The sequence below is a fragment of the Meleagris gallopavo genome, chromosome 4 (genome assembly GCF_000146605.3).
Source record: "Meleagris gallopavo isolate NT-WF06-2002-E0010 breed Aviagen turkey brand Nicholas breeding stock chromosome 4, Turkey_5.1, whole genome shotgun sequence".
NCBI lineage: Eukaryota > Metazoa > Chordata > Aves > Galliformes > Phasianidae > Meleagris > Meleagris gallopavo.
The window spans coordinates 25,837,947-25,861,004 of record NC_015014.2 but is presented as its reverse complement, the minus strand read 5'-3'; the positions used below and the strand labels follow the sequence as shown (position 1 = coordinate 25,861,004).

At 36.4% G+C, this 23,058-nt stretch overlaps 1 long non-coding RNA gene across 2 annotated transcripts; it reads left to right on the top strand.

Moving 5' to 3' along the window:
- Window positions 1-672: 672 nt before the first annotated feature.
- Window positions 673-9,763, top strand: LOC104910638. Of its 2 annotated transcripts, none has more exons than XR_002114186.2 (3): window positions 673-732; window positions 6,706-6,784; window positions 7,944-9,763. It is a non-coding gene; the product is annotated as an uncharacterized LOC104910638 (long non-coding RNA). The 2 variants fall into 2 exon arrangements; XR_793278.2 differs by lacking the exon at window positions 7,944-9,763 and adding an exon at window positions 7,582-7,706.
- The last annotated feature ends 13,295 nt before the right edge of the window (window positions 9,764-23,058 follow it).

Here is a 23,058-nt window from a genome sequence, read left to right as displayed (position 1 = left end):
CAGAGTCTTTGAACATAAAAGTTCCTTTCAAGTTAGTAATTAAGCCATTTAAAAATGAAGAGGTAGAATGCATTTAATCTAGCTTTTCATACCTTCTGGAGATGATAAATAGTGTGCCCTGAACAAAGATGCTTAATTCAAAAGGTGATGAGCATAAAGTAAAATAGTGACATCTGGATTAGAGGAGGAATTTGTACAAGAGAATGTTCAGCAAGCATTACTTCAAACAACTTACACCAAAGAAAAGAGACTATGGTAATATTTATAAATTATTATATGTAATCATATTTTTCCTAATAGAAGATAATGGCAATATTAATTCAATCTTTTCTCCAAATATTTGCTTATATTTCAGTAAAAATTACAGAAGGAGAAGAAAAAAAATTGTGAGAGCAAGAATTCTTAGTTTTAGATAAAAATTATTCATCTGAGTTACAAAAAAAAAGACATTTTACAGAAAAGCATAAATAACCATCAAGGCAGTTTCAATTTGTATATGGGTAGTGGATGGGAACTGTTGAGTCACGGCCTGAGCCACTGATTGATCACCTGAGGCAAGCACTGAGGCAGCCATGGGAGCACAGGTGAAGGCAATTCAGATGGAAGGGGTGGAGCCTGGCTGCACCTCTCCTAGACCCCATTTAAGAGCTGACCTGCCATTGGGGAAGGCTCTCTTTCTGGAGATTCTTTCTCTGTGGAGTCTTTCCTGTAAACCTAGTTTTTTAGATACAGGTGAGTATTCCTTCTCTGTTTGTTTCTTTTCCCATTTTCACCACTATAATTTTTCCAGCTGTAACATGTCTCCAAAGTATACAGTATAATTTCAAATCATTTTAGAAGGATGAAAATTGGAGCATGCATTCCTAAAGTTGAGATACTACTAGTTTACTAAAATCATACATTATCTTGAAATTTTCTAAATTCACTTCACAAATTGTTCTTGTATTTATCATGTGTTTATAGTTTTCAATTTTCTCTTTTTTCAGTCTCTTTAATACAAAAAAGCTTACAAGTTCTTAAAAGCAGAATTGTTTCTACGTTAATTTAAGAGGAAAGAAGTGTAAAAGAGTAAGAACATAATAATTTCTGTATGGTAACAGCACATCTCTGAAACTGATTCTTCATTTTTCTATGTTAGCAGAGCCCTCAGTAAGTAGTAGTATTTCCTTTTGAACCCAAATACAAATGCGGAGAGGCTATTAATATAGTAGATAACCATGCCAACTCTCAGTCTCAGGAATCTCTGTATCAACAGCTTAGTGGAAGGTAATAGTTGGTCTGCAGGCTTCTATATTTGGCATTGAAATTCACTGTAAAGAGAAGTTTTCCTGATAGATGGGTAGTTACGTTACTGTACTTGTGATCAATAATCATTAAACCATTAAAAATATTAAATATTCTTTTTTCATAGATGTATTGGACTGTAAGTAAACGTCTTAACTGTTTTACTAGAGGTGTTTATATTTCAAAGGCAAATACTTTCAGTTTGTACAAATTTAGAGCTTCAGAAATAAGCCTTTTGGATTAGAAAATAAAAACTGGAAAAATCCTAGGAAACACTCCAGATCTGCAACAGAATAAATGCTACTGACCTGATCCTTCTTCATTACTAAAGGTTAGAATACAAAAGATTAAATATTGAAACCTATTCAAGCGTAAGCAGCAACTTACTGGAACTGATTTAAATAAAGTTTGCAAAAGCTACTTTGAAAAGCATGCACTGAGGAATTTTTAAAAATGAAATTGGTTTTGAAGAACAATGCAAGTTGAGTTTTTTGAATGTAATATAGTGTTATCAAGTTGGGTAAGATTAATGGGAAATGCATAATGCAGTTAAGCAACCAATGTGATCAAAGAAATAAGTGTAGGGTATGTGATAATCAATTTAAAACTGCTATGTCTAGTAGTATATCAGTGTCAGTGTGTAAATATTAAAAAAAAAAGCTGGTCACAAAACAAAGATCTGTAGCAGTGGCCAACTCTATTGTGTCAGTCATGTTGTATATGTAAACATTCTGTATCCAGAGATATTGAGAGTTATGTTTTCCTCATTCTTTTTGTAATCAAAAATATTTCCTTGTTCAGTTTAAATTCTTCTGGCATGTGTTTTATGCATATCTGCCCTTTTCATCTACAAAGACAAAAATAACCCAAACCTTTAAATAGTCAGAACTGTTTAATCAACGGGGCAACTATTTAACAAATGTAAAACCATTTCATCTGTTGTTTTTTTTCCTGTCATATTTCATCAAGATTAAAGTTTAGATTCTGAATACAAGCAATTTATAGGAAATTTTCACTTTATTTTTGAGCTCACAGTGAGGGAGAAAGTAGGAAGTCAGTTTCTCTGGGTACTAAAAAAAAAATCAGATAAGAAAATTAGATACAACTGTGTATGTGAGGAGCTGGGAAGCAAAGTCTCAGCATTATTTCTTTTCCATTTTTTTTCCGAAAATTTATAAAATGTAGTTAAAACTTTATAGTATTCTAATGTTGCATTTTTGTCTTGTGGAAATATTAACAAAAGTCAGTTACCTCCTTTAATTTACGAGAGTATAGTAGATTTACATAAACCTGTTTTTTCTTTGAAGCATTACATGTGCATGTGTATAGGTATATGTAATCAAACCTGTCATATTTAATTGTCCAGGTTACTGAACATATTTTTTTACATCAGGGTTCTTCTACTCTGTTTATAATTCCAGTAATTGTCTGCAATCACAGCTTTCCTACATCCGAAGTAAAATGGATAATCTTTTTAGTGTATGTGATGAGCTATGCTGTAACTGTCCCTGTTATTACTGTAATTCTTTCCTGACAACATATTTTCACTTTGCTTAATGGTAAGCCATGCTTCACATTATTGTTCTCATTTTCTCAGAAAAAAACATCTGGAGATAGACATATAATGGTATTGCTCTGGTAATAATTATGTTAAATAACTGCAGAAATGAGATAGCACACAACTATTTATTATTATAATTCTGGTGCGATTGCACTCCAGTGAAGATTGGGGCTCTAATCTGCTATATAACATACTAAGAGAAAAACTTGGTGAAATGAGCAGGAATAGAGGAGTGAAGGAAAGAAAAGTAAGAATGAGAGCAAGCAGGTGATACCTATTGGGGTTGATTGAGCTTAGCTGGGAAGACTGAGGGTGTAATGGGACTTGATGGTGAAGGCATAGGGGATATAGCTGCCTGCTTGAAAGCAGTTGTAAACTTTCCATGAGAAAGTAGTTTATATTGAGTAACTTGAAATAAAATACTGGGCATGGGAATGAAGGGGAGTTGGGAATGGGGGAGATAGAGTTAAATGCTGCTGCAATAACTTATTCCATATTCTAGTAACTTTTTACTAATCAGTCCCAGTAGGCTGTTAGGAAGAGCTAAATAATAACTAATATGAGCTAATAGAGGCAGATGTGCTGCTGTGTCAGTGACAGGAGCTGAAGACTGTGCTCCTGTAACTTGAGCTGAGCTACTCTGTGCAGTATTCCTACTTAGTGAAGTAGCTATGAAAAATGTTTCAGGAGACCTTCCCATGCTATGGGGACTCTGAGGCACAGAGTTCCCTTCTCCCAATGTGATGTTCTCTCAACCTTAGCAGTCAAGAGATGTGTAAGGAGTCTTGCTGCAAATGATAGTTTCTTCAGGTACTACTCCTGGTATACTTTCTCTTATTCTTCTCCTGCATTACACAGCTCCTTGTTAATGTTGTCATTTCTAGTCCAATTAACTTAAGCCCTTGTCTATTCTGCTACTGAACATATTCTCCCATGTTGTTTTTTTCTGTAAGTTTTTTGCGCATTTCTGATGTTTTCTTCCTTGAACATTTTCTACCACCATTTGTTTTAGTTTCTAACTTTCCTTTTAGTTCTCTTTTCATCAGTTCTTTTCTAGTCCTGTTTTCCCTTATCTTGTCTCATCTCTCATTCTGTTTTCTTCATGTATCCCTCAAGAGGACTTTGTTAAGGTGAGAAGAACTAAGTACTTTTCCAGTTGCCTTAAAAAGGTCTTTTTTTTTTTCTAATTACAAGCAAATTAGTTGTACTTGCTAAAACAAATTACCCTATTTACTTCTGTGACTTGCTCATCCCCCTCTCCATATGGGTGTGAGCAGCAGGTGCCTGTATAGAAGCTGTAGAATGAAGTGATGCCTCCATCTGGTGAAAGCCACTTGACCAACCAATATTTCTCTCTTGGGAGGGAAATTGAAATATGGGAGATGCATGGGAAAATGTAACTCAGAAAGCTAACTGTAAATAGGATTTTTTAAAAGACAACTTCAGTGAGGAAACTTAGACCTAACAGTGAACTGATATTTAATCTGTGATTTTAGAAGTTACTAAAAACAACTGGCAGTCACAGAAAATAGGATCTTTCCAATTACTCTTTCAGTATATGAAAGCTTTAGATTTTTTAAATAAACTTTCCAAAGGCATAGGAAATGTCAGGTGCACGAAAAGTGAAAGAAAAATTTCTTTGTATATTCTTTTTTGATGCTCTTAAAAGGTGATCTTGTTTCTTCTCACTCCCATTTCCTGCTAATTATTGTTAACTGTAATGCTGCTGCTCGTAACCTTATTTTAAATGACATGCTATGGTTCTCTGACCTATACAGTAAGAACTCTTTTTTCAAAAGTATTATTTGTTTAATCATTGGTACTTTAAAGCTTTTTTGATTAGTGTTCATTTTTCTTTTTTAAGCATGTCGATTGCACTTTAATGGCTGCCTACTTTAGGAGCAAACAAGTTCTTTTCATTTATTATCCCTAAAATCTTTCTATCTTCTAAGAACTCTTTCCAACTAGGGAAAAAATACTGATGGAAATGTGAAGTTGTGGAAAAAAGTCTGATCCCAACTTAGGTCATATTCTTCATAGAGGCAACTTAAGAAAGAGAGATAAAAGGGTGTGTATGGGGGAAGCTATGTGCTGCTGTTAATGCTGTGTTCATTGGTGCAGTGGAGTCTGGGATACTAATGTATCAGGTTTTTTAAAAGCAACAACAAAAACCAAAAAAGCATACCTCCCCAATCAACCAAAAGATCCCAACCCAAGAAAGGGTAAGATTATGTTGGCACCACTCAGTGGAAGTTGGTGTGGATTTCTGAGTCAGTGCTTGACTACTTGATCTTTATGATTATCTACTGCAGTATAATGCAGTATGATTTTATTACGCAAAGACAATACATCTGTCTTGCCAGTGTAATGGGTATGCAGTAATATAAGCTTTGCCTCTCAAGTGTAGGTTTTCTTAAGTGCAGCTTTATGTTGAGATTTCTATGCTAGTGTAACTTTGGAGACCGTAACCTTCAGGACATGCATTTCTCTGTAGTGCTCTGTGTTGTTGTACAAAGCATATCCTTACAGCCCAGGCCCTCTTCTAGGTACTTGGCTTCAAAAGTTACCTTTTTGGTTTCCTTGTTTCTGTTGTTTCTCCACACTGAAATTTATTTCTGAACATCTTCAACAGATCTTTGCCTAGTATCTTTAGTTTCTACCTGCTCATGTGTCCCAGCTTTTGTGAATTAAGACTGAATGAGGTACTCTGTTATTTCCATTGTCTTACTCAAAAGAACAGTTAGTTGTTTTCAGAACTGTTATCTAAAGTTCAGCTTCATAGGTTTGTAGCACAAGATATTAGCTATTCTACTTGAAGAATTTATCGATCGTTCCATTTCCCTTTTTTCTTTTTCAAACCAAGGGAGTAGTTCCTCTTCAGAACTAAATGAGTAGGTCTAAAATATAAATGAAGAAATATAAATAAAAGAAATGAGGGTCTGTATTGAGCCAAAAGCAGGATGAAGTTTTCTTTTCAGTGGTCTATTACTTTTGCTTACACAGATGTGATAAATTGCTTGTGTGTAGTAAAACTATTTCTTCGTGATTTGCTCCATTACAACTGATCTCTGTAAAACTTTTATTGGCTCACGTGGCTTTTTATTTTTACTTTGTTTTGGTTCTTGTTCATTCTTAAATAGTTCCTCAAGATGTTATTTTCTGTCTGCCTTTGTTCTTAAATGCGTTCTCACAGTTGTTATGAAGTGGCTCTCCCAAATCTGTTAAGTAACTCAGAAGTTTAAGTGATTTCACAAACTATTGATTACTAACTTAGAAATTGACTTGAAGATATTTGTGAAATCTTGCAGAGTGAACATGCACTTTTATACCCACCTCTTCAAAAACTGGTAAATATCTTGATAGTTTTTGACCATCATCTCAGGAAGATACCTCCTGTAAGCTCCTGCTAGCAGTGAGCATAAGGAATGGAGTTGATTATTCTGTGGTTAGCTGATGTGTGCACCTGAAGCCCTGTCAGCCATTCCTAGCAACAAGTTGCTGGCAGTAGGTTGCTACTGCTGTGTTTCATCTGCTGCCAGCTCTCTGTCTGGCACATGAAGCTGAAATGGACGTGTGCAGCACTGCTGTGTTTGAGCCAAGCTGAAGGTGTGCTTGATAGGTAGAACAATTCTTAGAGTGCTTACTTGACACAGTCTGCAGATTTGCTGCTGCCCTGGATGCTGTCCTTGTTATTAATGTGATTATGAGGGGAAATTAAATCATGTTAAGATAAAATGACTATTATAAGATACTGAAACTAGTTAGAAAAGCTCATAAAAATGTAAGAGGTCAGGAAATATTCTTGATATATTCAAGCTGAAGATCTCTTTCATCTCTTTCATGACCTCTTTCATCTGCAGCTGTCCTGCTTTCCCTCTTGGTCAAGAGCCAGTCAAGGTCTGAGGCAGTTTCCCATATTAGTCTCTTCAAATCTCGTGGGTGAGTTCAGTTTTTCAATTCAAGTTCTTTCCTTCTGTTAGTTTCTGTCACTGAAATAGTCAGACCATTCAGTGACAATAGACACTGCATCAAGGTTTGATTTTTCTTGTTTCTTTGGGATTTTTTGTACAAATGTGTAGTGTAGCGTGATCAGCTTTGCTTTGTCTGCCAGTAAATAAGACCTAATTGTGCCAGGTCCACCAATTGATGGCATTAAGCTGTACTTTCCATTTTAAATAACTGTGAATGAAAAATATTGTGATGCAGATGTTCAAAAAGAATATATTTGGCTCCCTAATAATTAGATATGGTGATAACTAACTGCTTTGGTACACCTGATCTCCAACATTTTCCTTCAAATTCAACAGACCTTCCTTCAATTTTTCCCTATTCTTGTTGCACGCATTCCGTTGTGATTAATTGTGAAAAGCAATTATTTGGTATGGGTTGTGGAAATTGAAAACAAATAGTTGTGATTTTTTTGGGTTTGTTTCTTTCAGGCTAACTTAATTGGACTTGTCAGAGATTAAAAGCAATTGTAATAATGTAAAGTAATAATCACCATTATGTTTTAGTTAATATGGCTGCTAATGAGTTATAGAGGAAAATATACAGATCTGTTGCAGTATAAGATGTGCACATTGTAAACTCAGGTTTGATATATGCAAGGGCTGCTCCAAAAGTAATGCATTTTATTTCATAATGTTGGCCCACAACATCAAAGGTAGATATTGATACGGCAGCAGAGATCACACCTTCCTGCCAATGTTCTGTTACATGTTGTTGCTCTGTGACAGATGGCAGCAGAAGGACAGTCAGACAGAATGACATCTGACATTGAAGTGCATGTGAAGCAGAAGTGTGTCACTGAAGCTTTCCATGTGGGGAAAAAATGGAACCCACTGACATTCATTGACACTTGCAGAACATTAATGGAGCCTGAACAGTGGATGTGAGCATGGTGAGGTGGCAGGTGGTGCATTTCAGCAGTAGTGACAGTGGGTTACCTTTGCTGGTGCAAGTTAAGATGAGCACAGTTTGCAGGCTGTTGCTGGAGAAAATGCTTAGCTAATGATGGTGACTATGTTGAAATACTGTGTTTTGTAGCTGCGAGTTTGCTCTGTTAAATAGTTTATTGTATTCTTTGTATCTGCTGTAGTTTCAATGGCAATAAATAGGAGTCATTACCTCTGGAGCAACGTCCGTATGCCAATTCCAGCCCTGAATTTAAACATCCCACAGACATCTCAACTGCTTTTTCTTGTTATATTGTACTTTGACTTTTATTTAGGAACAAAATAAACTGGTTACGATCTTTCTTCTTTTAACAGAAATATCAATAAAATTTATGCAATATAGTTCAGACAATGAAGTATACAGAGTATTTTCCCTTCAATATATCTTGATCATAGACATGCTCAGCCTGCCAACCAACATTTTTGATGACTTTTTTTTTTGTAGTGGGGGGGAGAATGTATTTACAGACAAAATACTTAAGAACAACTAAGGATTGGAAAGAAAAAAGTATTTAGACATGGGCTTAACTACTTTGATGGACATTGAAGGCCTGACTTAATGTTAATAAAATCTATGTTTATATTTCAGTTAATAGAAGCTGGTATTTTTCCTGTAAGGAAGGGGAAATACAAGTAGGATTTCCTGTAAGATAAGGACACAATATGAAATATTCTTTATTTGGATTTTCCATATGTTTCTTCCACTTTTCATGTCAAAATCAGAATACCTTGCTTTCATTGAGGTTTTGTGCTATTTGTTGTGTTTGAAAATAAGAAAACCAGTATTGGCAGTGGGGTCAAATCTTTATCTGATCAAAGATAATGCAGTAACTGATAATGTGCTCCCATCAACTTGGTTTCAGTGTTTAAAAAGAAATCTATATGTTCAGCATATATCTCAATCTGATCCAAATCTTTGATTTATTAGTATTGCTAGTAATGAGAGTGTATCTCTATTATTATAACTTGTGTTCATTGCTGGAGTACTAGAGTGAGTTAGGGTTTGTTTTTCATTTTGCTAGGTTTTTATTGGTCTGCATCTTCATTTTTTTTTTCCTGTTGGTCCCAAGATGGCATTTCTTAACTCATTCTGTGATAGCATCTCTAGTAAGACATAAGTTCTTCTTGCCCTGTATTTTGATTCTGAATTCATGGGGGAGAAAACAAACCTTAAATATTATTGTGGGTATAATTCATATTTATGATATGAAAAGATCCTCATTAGCTGTTGCAGTTCAAAGCTTATTCTATATTATATTAACATATTGGTTGTTTCGACTTCTTAACAGGCAGTAACTTCAAACACTAACTTCAAGCTTTCATTGAGAGCATAGATTCTATAGCAACCAAGTAACAGTAAGGTTTTTTTTGTCATCTGTTTGTTTTTGTAATAAAAGTCTTGGTGCTGTTTAATCTAAACATATTCTAGAAATGCAGTACAACTGCCAACTATGGCTGATTATGAAATAGTATACAATAGTAACATTTCAGTGCATGTGATAGGTTTTAAATCGGCTGTTTTCCTTCTATGAAAGATTACAAATTAGAAAGACTGGTTTCTTCTAAAGGTTTGTTTTGTTTAGTCTTTCATTGAATAGCATGATTGCATTTATGAAATGATTAAGTTATTACAGACAATTAGAAGTGAAAGAAGAAGCATTAACATACCTGGAGTTTTACTATATTTTAGTAACAGGAAGCCTGAGAAGAGAAAAAATATTATATTACAACCAAAACAAGTGTCAGTATTGTGTAAGGCTAAAACAGGGTACTAAAGTGATAAATGCTAAGCATTTCTAAGATTATTGCATGATTTTTTTTACAGTCAAAGGTTGAAAACAGCATTAAACACAGTGTTACTAACAGTCATTTTAATGATGTCTTCATTGTCTTGGGTTCTCTTTCTCTCAATGGCTTTCAATGGTTGTCCTGCAAAACAACAAAATACATAATTGCTATGTGAATGAAGACTCATATTTTCTCTAAATGTATTTTAAGCACATACCTGTTGCACAGTAGGATGTAATAGTAAAGACATGCCAGCTGCAGTGTTTATCATCTAGAGATGACTAGAGATTACTGAAAGTTTACATCTTTTTTCATTGGTTTCCAGCATGGCTTCAGTTGTCAGCAGCCACTGAGGAAGGATTGTTGGAGGGAGATAGGCAGGCTCTCACTGAGCGGTGGTGTGTGACTATGTGTGGTGTTCCAAGCTTCAGGACATCATAGCTTGGGGTAATGTCTGGGCAAGATCATAGGAGAGTAAGCCCTGTGGTATTTAGAGGAGTCTTTAACAATCAGTGCTGATACAAAACTGTGCTGAGAGAACTGTTCTTAGTAATTTGTTTTTCATTTAAGTCTGTCTCTTTTCCTGAATTCACATCTACATGTGAGTTACAAAAATGGTTCTAGTAATCTTCCCTTTCCACAAGTAGTACTACAGGAACACAAGGGAAACACTGTGACTAAACGTTTTACAATGTTTTACTGGGTATTCTTAAATGAACTTGACCAACTCTGCTTTTAATTCTTCATTTTTTTTCAACACTAAAATCATGGGCAGATATGCAATTACGTGTTTTAGGAGACAGCTCTATAACATTATCACTACCCACATAATTTTTTAAAAGGCTTTTTCCTTTTTTTTGTTTTGTAGGGGTTAGGTTGTTTTTTTTTAATTATTGCTAGTGGTCTGTTGTACTTGATAGCAGGCAAGATCTGCAAGGGTCCACATAAATGCAAATGGATTTCTTAATCACTGCAACCTGTTATCTTTTACTTTCCGTTGACACTGTGGGCTATGTAGAAAAATTGTTCTTTTGCAGAGTGCTGTGCTTTTTTTTTTTTTCTAATATAGGTAATAGAAATGAGTGGCTGGGTTGGGGGAGGAGAAGCTGATCAGTGGGAACAATGTTTAACATTCATGGATCCAAATCCTATCTGCATGAGAGAACTTAAAATATTTGAATGGATAAACTCACTGTTTTCCCTGTAAAGGCAAACGTAAAACATGTAGGGAGCATCGAACTTAATGAGAGATGCCATTAACTTTTATCGTGTTATAGAATTAATCAAGGGAACTCTTTATTTTGTCTCCATATCTTCTGTGTTCTTGTACTGGCCTTTCAGGGCGAGGTGTTGGGGCTGCAAGTTGGTCTCTGAGCACATCCCAGTGCTGCCCAGAGCAGAGCCGGCTCGTGCTGCTCCAAGGGGGCTCGCGCCTGCTAGAGCTGAGCCGTGATCGAGGCCGCGTGTGCTCTGGGCGAGCAGACGGAAGGAAGGGCAAAGCGTTGCAGCTGGAAGAAGCGGCCCTGCGGGCACGCGGACACTGTAGGAGAAGGGCTGGAGGTGCAAGGGACGCGAAGCAGCAGTCCCTGCGGCCAGTGGAGGAGCGGGCCGTTCCACGGTCGCCATGTGCGGCCGCGAAGGAGCCCGCGGTGCAGTAGCCGATGGGACCCAGAGGGAGTGCATCTCACGGAGAGCCCCGCGGGAGCAGTCCCGAGGGAAAGAGCCGTTGGGGGAACTGCCGCACGTGAGGACCCGTGTGGAGCAGTGCGCTCCTGGACGGCCGCACCGTGCTGCGTGAGGAGGTAGGAAAGGGCGGGTGCGAGGACGATTACCCGTTTACTTCTCCCTGCTCTAGTCTGTTAGCAATAGGTAGTAACCTCATCATCCTTATGCTCCATCTGTTTTTCCTGTGATGGTAGTTGCTGAGTGAGCTCCCTGCCCTTATCACTTGAGTTACCTTTTGTTTTCTTTCCCTGCCCTTCTAAGGAGGGGCAATAAGACCAGTTTGGTGCTGCTAGCAGTGTTAAACTGCTGTGGTTCTGTGGTCCTGGCTGTTCTGGTCTTTCCAATGGTAGCTATTACTCCTTTTTTTGTCTATACACCTACTGGTTAATTCTGATCTATTATTTTCCTCTCTATTTATGGTAAAAATGTGCTAAAATTTCTTTGCTTTGTTAGCTTATCTTGAATGTGAATGGAAAAGATTTGTGTGGGATTTGTTTTTTTTTGACAGTATAGATTTGAAAGAAATCATGAAGATTGGTATTTCAGGTATGAAGAGCTAATGCTTATGAGCATCAGGGTGTTGATATGAATGTGCTTGCCTGTCCATTTTAATTTTTTCTATCACAGGAAGCTGGGTAACCTATGACTTTACTGTTGCTACTGAAGACCATTGTGCTCTGTCTTCCCTGGTATTCTCTGTTCATAGTGCTTGCACAAGCCAAAAGCCCCATGTTACAGGTGGGCCCAGAGTGCCAAAATTCATGCCCACAAGGCAAATGTTACCATATTTAAATGTGGACTTACTAAATTATGGTAAATTAAGTCATTTTGGAGGCATCTCTTTTAATTATTTTTCATTTGTAAGTGAAATAACGTTATCTAATTCATACAGATGAGAGTTTTGTACAGTAGTATTTGAAAAAGAGCCTGTCATACTATTCAACCAGATGAGCCATGTGGCAGGAGAACAATGTGTGTGGGTTTGGGTTTTTTTCAGTTTTTTTTTTTTTTTTGCATAAAAGCAGCATTGTTAGCATGGAATCAAAATGATTATGATAGTCTGGGAGACATGCTTTCAAGGGTAACTTTCACAAATGAGGGTCATAACTAAAAGCTCTTCAGCTAGCACTGAACACATTAAACTGGAAGAACAAACAAGAAGCTGGCGTTGGCAGATCAAAGAAAATGAAAGCATAAGAGATACTCTTAGAAGATCAGTTGGCCTAAATATAAGAATTGTAGTAATATCTTTTCTGTCTTATTCTCTTCTGTTTTACTACTTTAATGTATGCCTTGATTATTTTAGTCACTGGTATCGTTTACTTCAAAAAGTTCGTCATTTACTACCCAAAATTTAATGGGCTAGTAAGTGTTCAAGCCTATGAGAAGAGACTTCCTTGTTTGAAAATAAAATGTTACCACTCTTAGGGAAAATAATTGAGTTCATGCTCTAATGGGGAATAAAATTTTTAGTGGATTCTCTGAGTTTCCTCAGTTAACTGTAATAAAGGTAAACCAAGTGGTGACTGAGTCCAGCACTTAAAAATGTGTAGGTGAGTGTATGTGTACATAGTGCTATAGAAAGTGAGATAACATCTGCCTGTTTGCCAATAATGTGTTTGTAAAGTTCAGTGATAGTATGCGTTTCATGTGGTCAGTAACTTAAAAGGCTTACAACTTTAGATGCTTCTAGGCTAGATGATGGCTGAGGACTGAATCAGGTCTGTTAAGGTCAAAGGTCATGCATTACTTGCCTCCTTTTTTTCCCATTTCCTTATGGAAATACGGAAAAGCTATAATTCTTTCAAGTGGGTAGGGAGTGAATTAGAGAGTGGATGAATTGTTCTTGTATCTCATTCTTCAGTAAGTCCCTGTCACTTTTCATTTAACTGAAAACAGTTCACTGATTAAGTGAAGTAGTCCTCTGCATAAGCAATTCTGACTAAAGTAAAAGGCTGTCTTTGTTATTTCTGATGAATATGCGTGTTTAATTACCCATACAACTGGTTTTCTGCATGTGACTTGGTCTTGATGCCCCCTCATTAAGTTTAAGTGTCCTCTGTAATAGGATTGTCTTGAGCTTTGGTTATCACAACCGTACTTCTAATCACATAGCAGACAAGGAGTCAGGCTTGAGGTTTCTGAGGTGCTATGTCTCTTGGTCTTGACTAAAGCCGAGCAGTTCTAGCATGGGAGTGTTTAACTAATTAGGGGGAAAATGAGGTGCTCCATTTTGAGGAACCTGTCAAATAGGCTGAAACATCATTTATTTGGCTTTTATTCTTGAAAAAGGGTGGACTGCAGAACTTTCTGTAGCTATTTAGAAAAGTTTGGATCAGTGACTAGAGTTTTAGTGGCGATACTACAGAAAAACAAAAATCTCATCTTTGTATTTAAACTTGTTATGTAAAAAATCATTTTGAATGTTCCTTTTCATAGTTTTATATATAAAGTGACTTGCTATTATGAATGTACTCAATCTGGTTTAGCCTAAAATATTATCTTCTGGACAGAAATGGAAACTGGAAAAATTAGTAGGAACTTTCCAAAGACATTGTTTTGCAGATTGCTGTGGTTTGTGCCATAAAAGCCACTACTGGCTGCAAAATCGAATGGAATGTGGGTTGTATTGAATTCACTATGTTATCTATATAATGTGAAATTAACATCCATTTCTGCTTCCATTACCCTACTGATTAGCATAAAAGAAACTTTCTCTTAAGAACTCAGAGGTAAGAAATGCATAAAAAACATTTCTGGCTTAGGAAAGAATCTAAATGAGGATGTCTGGATGCTGGAAAAGCGCTGAGGGAAGGATGATGTTTGTTATGTTCTCAGACTTTTCCCAAGCCTTCACTCTGGGCCATCTTTGGGGGAGAAAAGCTGTTGTGCAGGGCAGACCTTTGGTATATTTACTGCGTGAGAATATCACATCATTTTTTTAATAATTCTGAATGCTGTAGTAAAAAATACGTTTTAAATGCTGCTTCCCTTAGAAGCTCTTTGTTTTAGAGTGGCAGTTATGGGAATTATGCCACAGTTGTCTTTTCTAATGCTCAAATATCAGTAATAATGTGAAATGGGGATTTTGATCTTCCTAGATGATTGGACAGTGCTTTCCCTCAAGCATATCAACATGTGATTGCAGAGCAGACTGTAATTTGTTCCCCTTCTTCTAAGGTGGGATTATTTTTTGTAGCCCTAATCTGTTGGAGTGAGCTTTACCCTCTAGTGCAGAAGGGTTTTTAATGGATGGGTCAAATGAATAGTTAAGTCCATTACACTGAGGTACAAAAAAAAGTTGACTAAGCACTGCGTGGTGCAGAGCATTAGGAGGGAAGTACGAAGACTTTGCCTGCAGAATGTGGAGCACTTTTCTGTACAGAGTTCTCACCTTCACTGCAAGGCGTGAGTAAATTGCCTATGGTCACTAGAAGCTCATCAGTCCAACGTATAGGCTCTTTTTTGAATGTACTTGTAACTTTCTCCACAGTTAACAACAGGAAATGCTGCTTATATACTAGTATTCACGTGTGCAGAGTATCTAGCATAATTTAAAGCTAGGCTCAGCAAATACCTAATATGAGGTTCCAATGATTAGTATTACGTACACAATGTGTCAAAGTAAATCAGTATAATGCTGTATCAGCACTTCAGAGAGTCCTCATGATTACGAGGGCCACAGAGGGGAGAATAAAGTGTGGAGAAGGTAATTAGAATGACCTTACATAACTGAGCTGGTGAGTGGTACTGGATCTTTGTGCAGAAGTAATGAAGCTTTTCTGTACGGTGTTGCTTAACAACATATGCATGCAGGTATCAGTGACAGTTAATTTGAATACCTAAATATGAACATTAATAACAAACTAAGTACTGCTTGAATTTTCCCAAAGCATTACAGTTTTGGATGAGCTATTCACAGGCTACTTCTTGTTCTAATTTTTTTATAGCTTTCAGTTTGTGGCACAATCAAATTGCTTTTAGAATATTCCTTAATTATTGCTATGCTAATAGGATTTATTTCTTTGTTTAAATAGGCAGTCCTCCTGCTCTGACAATTAATGGCTAGGTTTGGAGTTATGCTACATTAATTTGTTCATTGTTTAATGGCTCTATGTTTCATTTACAAATGGCTTATAATTTTCTGTAACCTTAAAGCTTCTACAGAGGTAGAACTAGATGCTGGCTCATCTTTGAAGCTGGCAATTTCTTAATGTATGCAATCTGAAGATGTTATTTCTTAGTTTGCATTTCGTTTTTAGAGTTGGAAAAATTAAGCAAAATGTCTTACAGCAACTACTGGAAAAGTAAACTGAAGTGCTGACTTGAAAAAATATCTGTATAAGTATAGGAATTCTAGCTGAGTATAGAAGTTGTTTTTTCACTTTTCTGACACTGACTTCTATTGTGGCTGTTGAAAACTAGTCTGAACTTGTGTCAGAATATGCGAGGTTGTCTATTATAAGCCTGCAGGGACATCTTTCACTTGAGAGGCTGCATGAGCTGTAATGAGGCTATATCAACAGAGCATGAACTGATTTTAATGATTACGTCATACCTTTTAGTATTAGTGTTAGCAATCAAGCTGCCTTTTTATCTAGATCCACTTTGTGACTTACACTGAGTATTTTTTAATAGTTTTTGTTTGACTTCTGCTTGCTGTCTATCTATTGAGTCACTTTTGAGTATATTAATCTAAGTAGTAGGTTTTGTCTAATATATCTTGTCTAAATTCATCTGAAGGCATTTGTCTGAAGCAAAACTTCTGTTGTGGCTTCTGGTAATTTTGGAGATATTGGATTTTGACCTTCTCATGGAATAGGTTAAATTGACAACACTTTCTGTTGTTACTTTTTTTGGCAAATGGATTAATGTTAGGCCACTTATTGCCTGTATTTCTCAGTCCTTCTAGAAAAGATATCAGCAATGCAATTCTGCATGTATGTTTTGTGGTACAGTTGTTTACTTTGTTGCCTTGACAGTTCAGTATTTCATATACTGACTAGTAATTCCACTTCAACTCTTTCTGAGGGTTTAGCGAGGCTATCAAGGTGGAGGACAACTTTGTGGCTGATCAATTGTAAGGCAGAATATGGGTAAAGATCAAAGCAGCAAACAGTTTAATGCACAGTAGAAATAAGACTTTAGTAGCTCAATCTACTGAAGTTATAAATGAGAAGAACAGAGTGGTGCAAATAATGTCTCTTTCAATATTCAAGATTTAAGTATGTGAAAATATTTCCTCATTGTGATCTTCAAAATCTTTCATTAAAAGGGAAGTATATAATCGCAAAGGAGAAATATTCATAAGCAGTTTCATGTATGCTTAATAATTTAAAAAAATAAATTCCTGAGTGGCGAACTGCTTGCAGACTTGCAAAGTATTTCAGTGTGAAAGAGCAGGAGTTATCAGGAACAGAAAGCTTCTTCAGCTTTGCAGAATTAAGAGCTAATTGTCAGGCAGAGGGGATATGTTCTCGGTAGACAAGAATGTTGCTAAGGGCAGAATCTTCACCTCTAGTATATAGAATTCTATAGGGGATTAATGTATAAAGCCAATAATTGGATAAGTATTAACTGCTTCGATGCTTACCAGAAGATAAACTAGAAAGATTTCTTTACAGAGGATTTAATTGCTGTCTGAGGATGACATTGTATTTCAGCATCCCAGTTTAAACAAGCTCCACTAATGGACTTAAAAAGCAAACAAGTACCGTAGGCACCTAGTATAAAGAGCTAGGTTAAATCTAGAGCCTGCTGAAATACATTGGCAATGGTTTGACCCTAAGAGCTGCAACAGTTTACAAAGGAGTGAAAGGGTTAGCAAATTGCCTACCACTTTCTTTAAAGAGTTCTCGAGGAATCAATTTTGACAGTGTTCTGGATTTCATTTTAAATGACATGTTCACAGAGAGTTTATCATCCATCTTAAAAGATATAAAGGGTAACTGGGAAAAAAAGACAAAGCAAACAGCAGAACAAACAATGAAAAACCTTTCTCTTTCAGTTGAAGTAAAAAAAAAAAAGTATGAATACTTCATTTTCTACTACTACAAATTGAATTGTGTCCTCTGAAGGTTGTGTTCAGTTTACCTGACTGGTTAATCTGAGTGCTGCCTGGAAGAAATTATCTTTTGTACACCTCTGGCCTATGAAGAGGATGATGTTTACGATGCAGCAAGTATAGGCTTGTTCTCAAGGTTGTGAAGACAAGGCTAGGCTTGATGATTTGGGTGGGCAGTGAATTTATGGGTAAAAACCATCACAAGAAAACAGGAAAATCTGAAGGAGCTGCACTTGTTAATGGTTATCACCTCTTTGCTGGACTTGTTTGCTTAACCTGATGATACTCTGCTAGTTATTTCACCAACTTGAATGATCACAGAGGCTCAAACAGCAAAATGCAGCTTAAATTTCTTCAGCTTTGTCTTGAACTCTGCTATTGAGACATTCCTGAGTAGGATCTTTCTGTTTTTTCAATCTCTCCTGTAGTGTTTTTGTAATACCCAACTTATTCATATTCTTGCAAGGACTAGTGGATTAATTCTGAGATTTGTAATGGAAGAAACATCTGTGTTGATATATTTGATTTTAGTTAATTAAATTTTGCTGAGCATATATGCATGAAAACAATTCCCCAAATGACAAATTTCTTCCTTCTTCAGTGTGTATAGACTTCTAATTTGACTCAGAACTGGGAAAAATAACAAAACCCATGAAACAGAAGTTCCTTTACAGTACTTAAATGTTTTTTTCAAGGCTGAGTTGGAAAGTAAAGTATTATACACATCTGCTATAGCTTCTTATATACTTTAAGTGTGAGTCAAGTTGCAAAATTGATACCTGCACCTGTAATGATAGGAAGAAACATTTTTCACCTAAATTCAAATAACTTCAGGATGAGTATGATAAATGTTAGTAGAAATGTAGTTGTCTTCCACTTATGCTCCTTATTGCAATGGTGAAATGTATTTATTCTAGAACTTGCCAATCTGTTACCTAAATCACAATCTTGAGGTCTTTTCCTCCAAAACTTAGACTTTTTTTTTCTCCTTGGTATTTAACCTCTAAAAGTCATCTGTACTCTAACATTGAAGTACAAACATTGTATAATCAATAAATATTAAGATGTTATAATTACGAAATAAACAAGTGTTAGGCAAAGCAGATTATAATAACAAAAAGAGAACAGATAGTAAGCTTACCTGTATCCTGGGCTTGCTTACCAAACTCCAGCAGAGTGGATCTCCAGAAGAGATCCTTCCCTACTGGTAGCCAGCTCTTAAATGGTCTAGGAGGGGGGGAGCTAGATGCTGGATGCTCCACTCCTTCCAGCAGCACAGGTGAATTGCCTTCACCTGTGCTCCTGTGGCTGACTCATTGCTCCCCTCAGGTGATCAATCAGAGGTTCAGGCCATGATTCAGCAGTTCCCATACAAGCATAATGTTTCTCTCACAGGAATGATATGTGCTTTTGAACCCTTTAATTCTTTGCGTGATCCATTCAAGTATTTGCAGCAGTTGAGTTGTTTCACTACACTCAGAAGAAGATCTTGCCATCTAGTATGTTCAGCTAGGGAAGAGAAGAGACAGGTTCCAGGATAATTCAAAGCTGTGCTCATATAGAGGTGGAAAACAAAAGAATAAAATGAGGTATGCTATAGTTTTATTTCTTATGGGCAGAGAACTGTTTGTTTATTAGTTGAAGTATTCTGTAGAAATGAGCCTTATAGCAATGAGGCACGCACTCTTAAATAATTGTCTCAATTTTAAAGAATTTAACTAATTCTTTGTTTTTAAGAATTCCAAGATTGCATGGAAATAATAACAAATTGTAAGAATTAATACACCTTAAAGTACCTTAGTTTTCTCTTCCTTGCATTCATTCTCTATTCAGAATTTTAGAATCCTATAGCTTCTTTCTGTGAAGGCTGTGAGGAATGCAATAGGAGGTAGCAAAAAAAAAAAAAATCAAGAACAAAAAAACAAAAACAAGATTTGAAAAAGCATCCTAGCTCCAGGTGAAACTGTTTTGATATGTCAAGAATGAAAACATGAAAGCAGAGGCTATCTTTCCCCTTCAATAAATTGATTATGTTCTCTGGCTACAGCTGTGTAACATTTAGAGATGAGCAAGATAGTATTATAACCTGCTCAGTTTGCAGAAGAGGAGAAATAAGGATACAGTTTTTTTCCACACTCTTATTCATAATCTACCATCTCTACCACTGGTTGCTTATTTATCACTGTTCACCAGCTTTTTGTTCTTGTTGTGGTCTCAGGCTATAGGTTACTCCAAGACTTACAGTGGGTGTCTCAATAAGTGAAGAACCCCAGAGATTTCCACTTTGGCTTTCATCTTTCAGCTATGCACCAGTGTTGTTAGTTGAGAAATACTGGGATGTACGGAAGGGCAATCTTTTCGATTATAGAGACTGATATGATTCGAAGTAGGTAACTGGAAAAAAATCAGATTGTGCAAGAGATTTTGTTGCATATTCTGAAATCAAAGCAGACCATCCCAATATCCTAGACAAAGTAGCTATTAAACAAGCTAGAAGGATCTTGGAAAAAAAATGTGAAAAGCTTTGAAGACTGCATTGCATTTTAGAATATATGGAAGCCAAGGTAAGCCTGGGGATTCTCTTTATTAAAACACACTTTCCTGATATGATTCACTTGAAAAAAGTTCCTTGTAATAGATTGTGCAGGTTGTCAGATTACTGTCTAAAAACTTAATTGGACTTCAAGACTGATTCCACTAAAGTTTACTTACATGTTTGTGTCAAGGCTGTTAAAGTAAGAATATGTAACTAAGAACCATGAAGGTGTTGCTAAATCACAAATATTGAAAGTGAGAACAATCAACATGTAAATTATTGAGCTGTCAGATTAGATGAAACTGAATATTTTTTTAAGTGATTCACATGTAGATTGTAATAAAGGGGTATAGGTTCTGCATTAGCAAAAATCAGAAGTTCAAGTTAGCGCTCATTTACTTCTTAAAAGGAACAGGAAGAACTCATATTAATATAACTTAGCTGTGTAGGAGTAGTGAATCGTCCAAAAAATCAGTTTAATCTAAGTTCTGAAGAGGCAACCTTTTAAAAAATTATTTTTATACCTTCCATATTTTTCTAGTCTTTAATCTGAATGGATTAATTATTATACATACTGCATTAATATTGATTTTGAAAAGTAAAATTTTGAAGTGCTGTGTTCACCTTTGTTTTTTTTATGAGAAACTAGATGGCTAATCTGACAAATTGTCATCCTTAAATATTTAAGTTGTCATTGTGTGAGTTGGAAGTGGGTTTTCATGCATGTTAGAATTATTGTTCTAGATGTTTTTGCAAAGCTTGTTTGATTTGTTTTCAGGATTTGGTCATTGTGAAGACTGATCCTAAAAAGAAACATTCTGGATGAGGTGCCTTTTATTTAAAAAAAGGTACAGAATACATTTCAATACTTGAGAGTTGCTACTGTTATATTCTCTTTTGGAATTCTGCTTATAAGAAAGTGGTGGTCACTTTATTTGGTAAAACAGTAAAGAAAATACATAGTTACTTTCTGTGTATCATCCTTTATTTGAGAGCAGGGAGGAGGAAGGAAGGTTTCAAATTTCATCTAGAACAGGATGCATGTTATCACTTTGTCCCAATTTCCTTCTGGGGTGTATGGAAAGTTCCCAAGATTGTCTCCTGATAAAACTGCATTGACCCGTGCATCTCCCAAAGCCTTGCAGAGGGCAGGAAAGACTTTTTGGATGCACTGGCAATAGCATATAGGGACTTCAGCTTGAAGAAACCAGTATTCTAGGAATGTTGGTATCACAGGGAATACTAGTAATTACTTGAAGACTAATTGTGGCTTTTGGGACTGTTATGGCCAATAGAACAAAGTGCTATTACTGAATAACGAGTAAGGCAAGTTAAATAGGAATCTGTCAACTGGGTTTGAAAAAGATGGTCAGATTCCAAATTGGGATCACGTTCTTTAAAATGGCCCTTGGGAAATTTATTTCATCAAGCAACGCTGTTATTTTGTGCTTTGTCTTTTGTGGGGATCCTATTCAATGCATGGGCATGAAAGTGTACGTAAAATATGCTTATTCTAAATTTAAAATTAATGTATTCTATTTGAGAGTGATGTAATGTATTTGTTACCACTCTAAAAATTAGAAAATAATTTCACTTCTCGAAAAGACTAAAATTAGTTTCTCATTTTAATATTCTTCATTAGTTCCTTACTCTGTGACTCTCAGATGAATTGTGTTTTATTTTAAGAACTGGAGCATAGTCTTCTGATGAACCTTGGGACTGACTTGGTTTTGTCTATGTTTTATCACTGATTTAAAATCACATAATTGCAGGGGTTGGAAGGGACCTCAAGAGGTTGATTCCAAACCCCCTGCTAAAACAAGTACCCTACAATAGGTCTCACAGGAAGGAGTCCAGACTGGTCTTGAATATCTCCATAGAGACTCCACAACCACTCTGGGTGCCTGTTTCAGTGCTACATCACCCTTACTATGAAGGTGTTCTCATGCATGTTTGTGTGGAACTTCTGTGTTCAAGCTTTTGTCCATTACTCTGTCCTATCACTAGGCACCAGTGAGAAGAGCCTGGCCTCATGATTTTGTCTCCCAGCTCCCTTTAGATAATTGTAGACATTAATCAGATTCTTGTCAGTTGTCTTTACTCCAAGCTGAAGAGACACCCTTTCTTCACACAGGAGGTGCTCCAGGCCCTTTGTCATCTTTGTTGTCCTCCACTGTTCCTTGCTCAGCCATGCAGGCCTCTTGGCACTTTCCTTGCTTTCTTAAACTTAGGGATGCACTAATCTTGAGCAAGAAGTGGTGTTTAAGTTTTGTCAGATGTGATAGGTCATCTTAACATCTCTAATGTGTGCCTCTGGAAGACAGCAAACCTTTCTGGAGAGGTTAATCTGTATGTTATCCAGTTATCATTAATAGTTATTGGGGGTTATCCAATCAAGTTCCTCAGGCTGTCTTTGCTCCTACCCTGTGAGAAGTGCTTTTGTAATTCTGAAATGAAGTGCTGCTAAAATAGGCATTATATTCCAGTGTTGTCTGGTCAGGTTTCCTCACTTTAATAAGTGAATCACTGAAACAAAACAGGAACATTCAAGGCAAGTTCCAGGGTTTGTAACACCTTTTTAAAGGTCAGGGATCTTTTCCTTTGAGCTATACCATGCTAGTAGTTTGTGTTGGGTTTGCTTGTATAGTGTAAGCTTATTTGGGGAAGAGTATAATGAAAAAATAATTAAAAAAAAAAAATCATTGGTTTAGTCTTTTCCTAGCCTCAGGCTCTGCAAAACTGAGTTTTGGTTTATGTTATTTTTATTGCTGTGGATCAAGAAAGCCCAGCAATAAAGTAATTGAGTACAATCTTTACTTGTGAAATTATTTGTGACAGCATTGTTTTAACACAAATTAAAAGCCAGAAGAAGTAAGCTATTGTTTATTTTTTAAGCCTTTGTTTTCTGTGTGGGTGGTAGAGCAGTGGGATGTCTGTGCAAACTGGCTCAGCGGGAGCAAGTCGCGGCTCACAGAGCTGCGCTCAAATTGTGGCATGCTGTTCTGAGGCTGTGGTTCAACAGTAGGCTGAATCTAGCTTTAGGGCTCTTGTTTCTAATCAAGAACGTTGCACCTACATGATGGCAAGCACTGATCCAGTACAAACATTCTGTTAACTCAATGTTTTTCCAGGAATTCTGACAAGT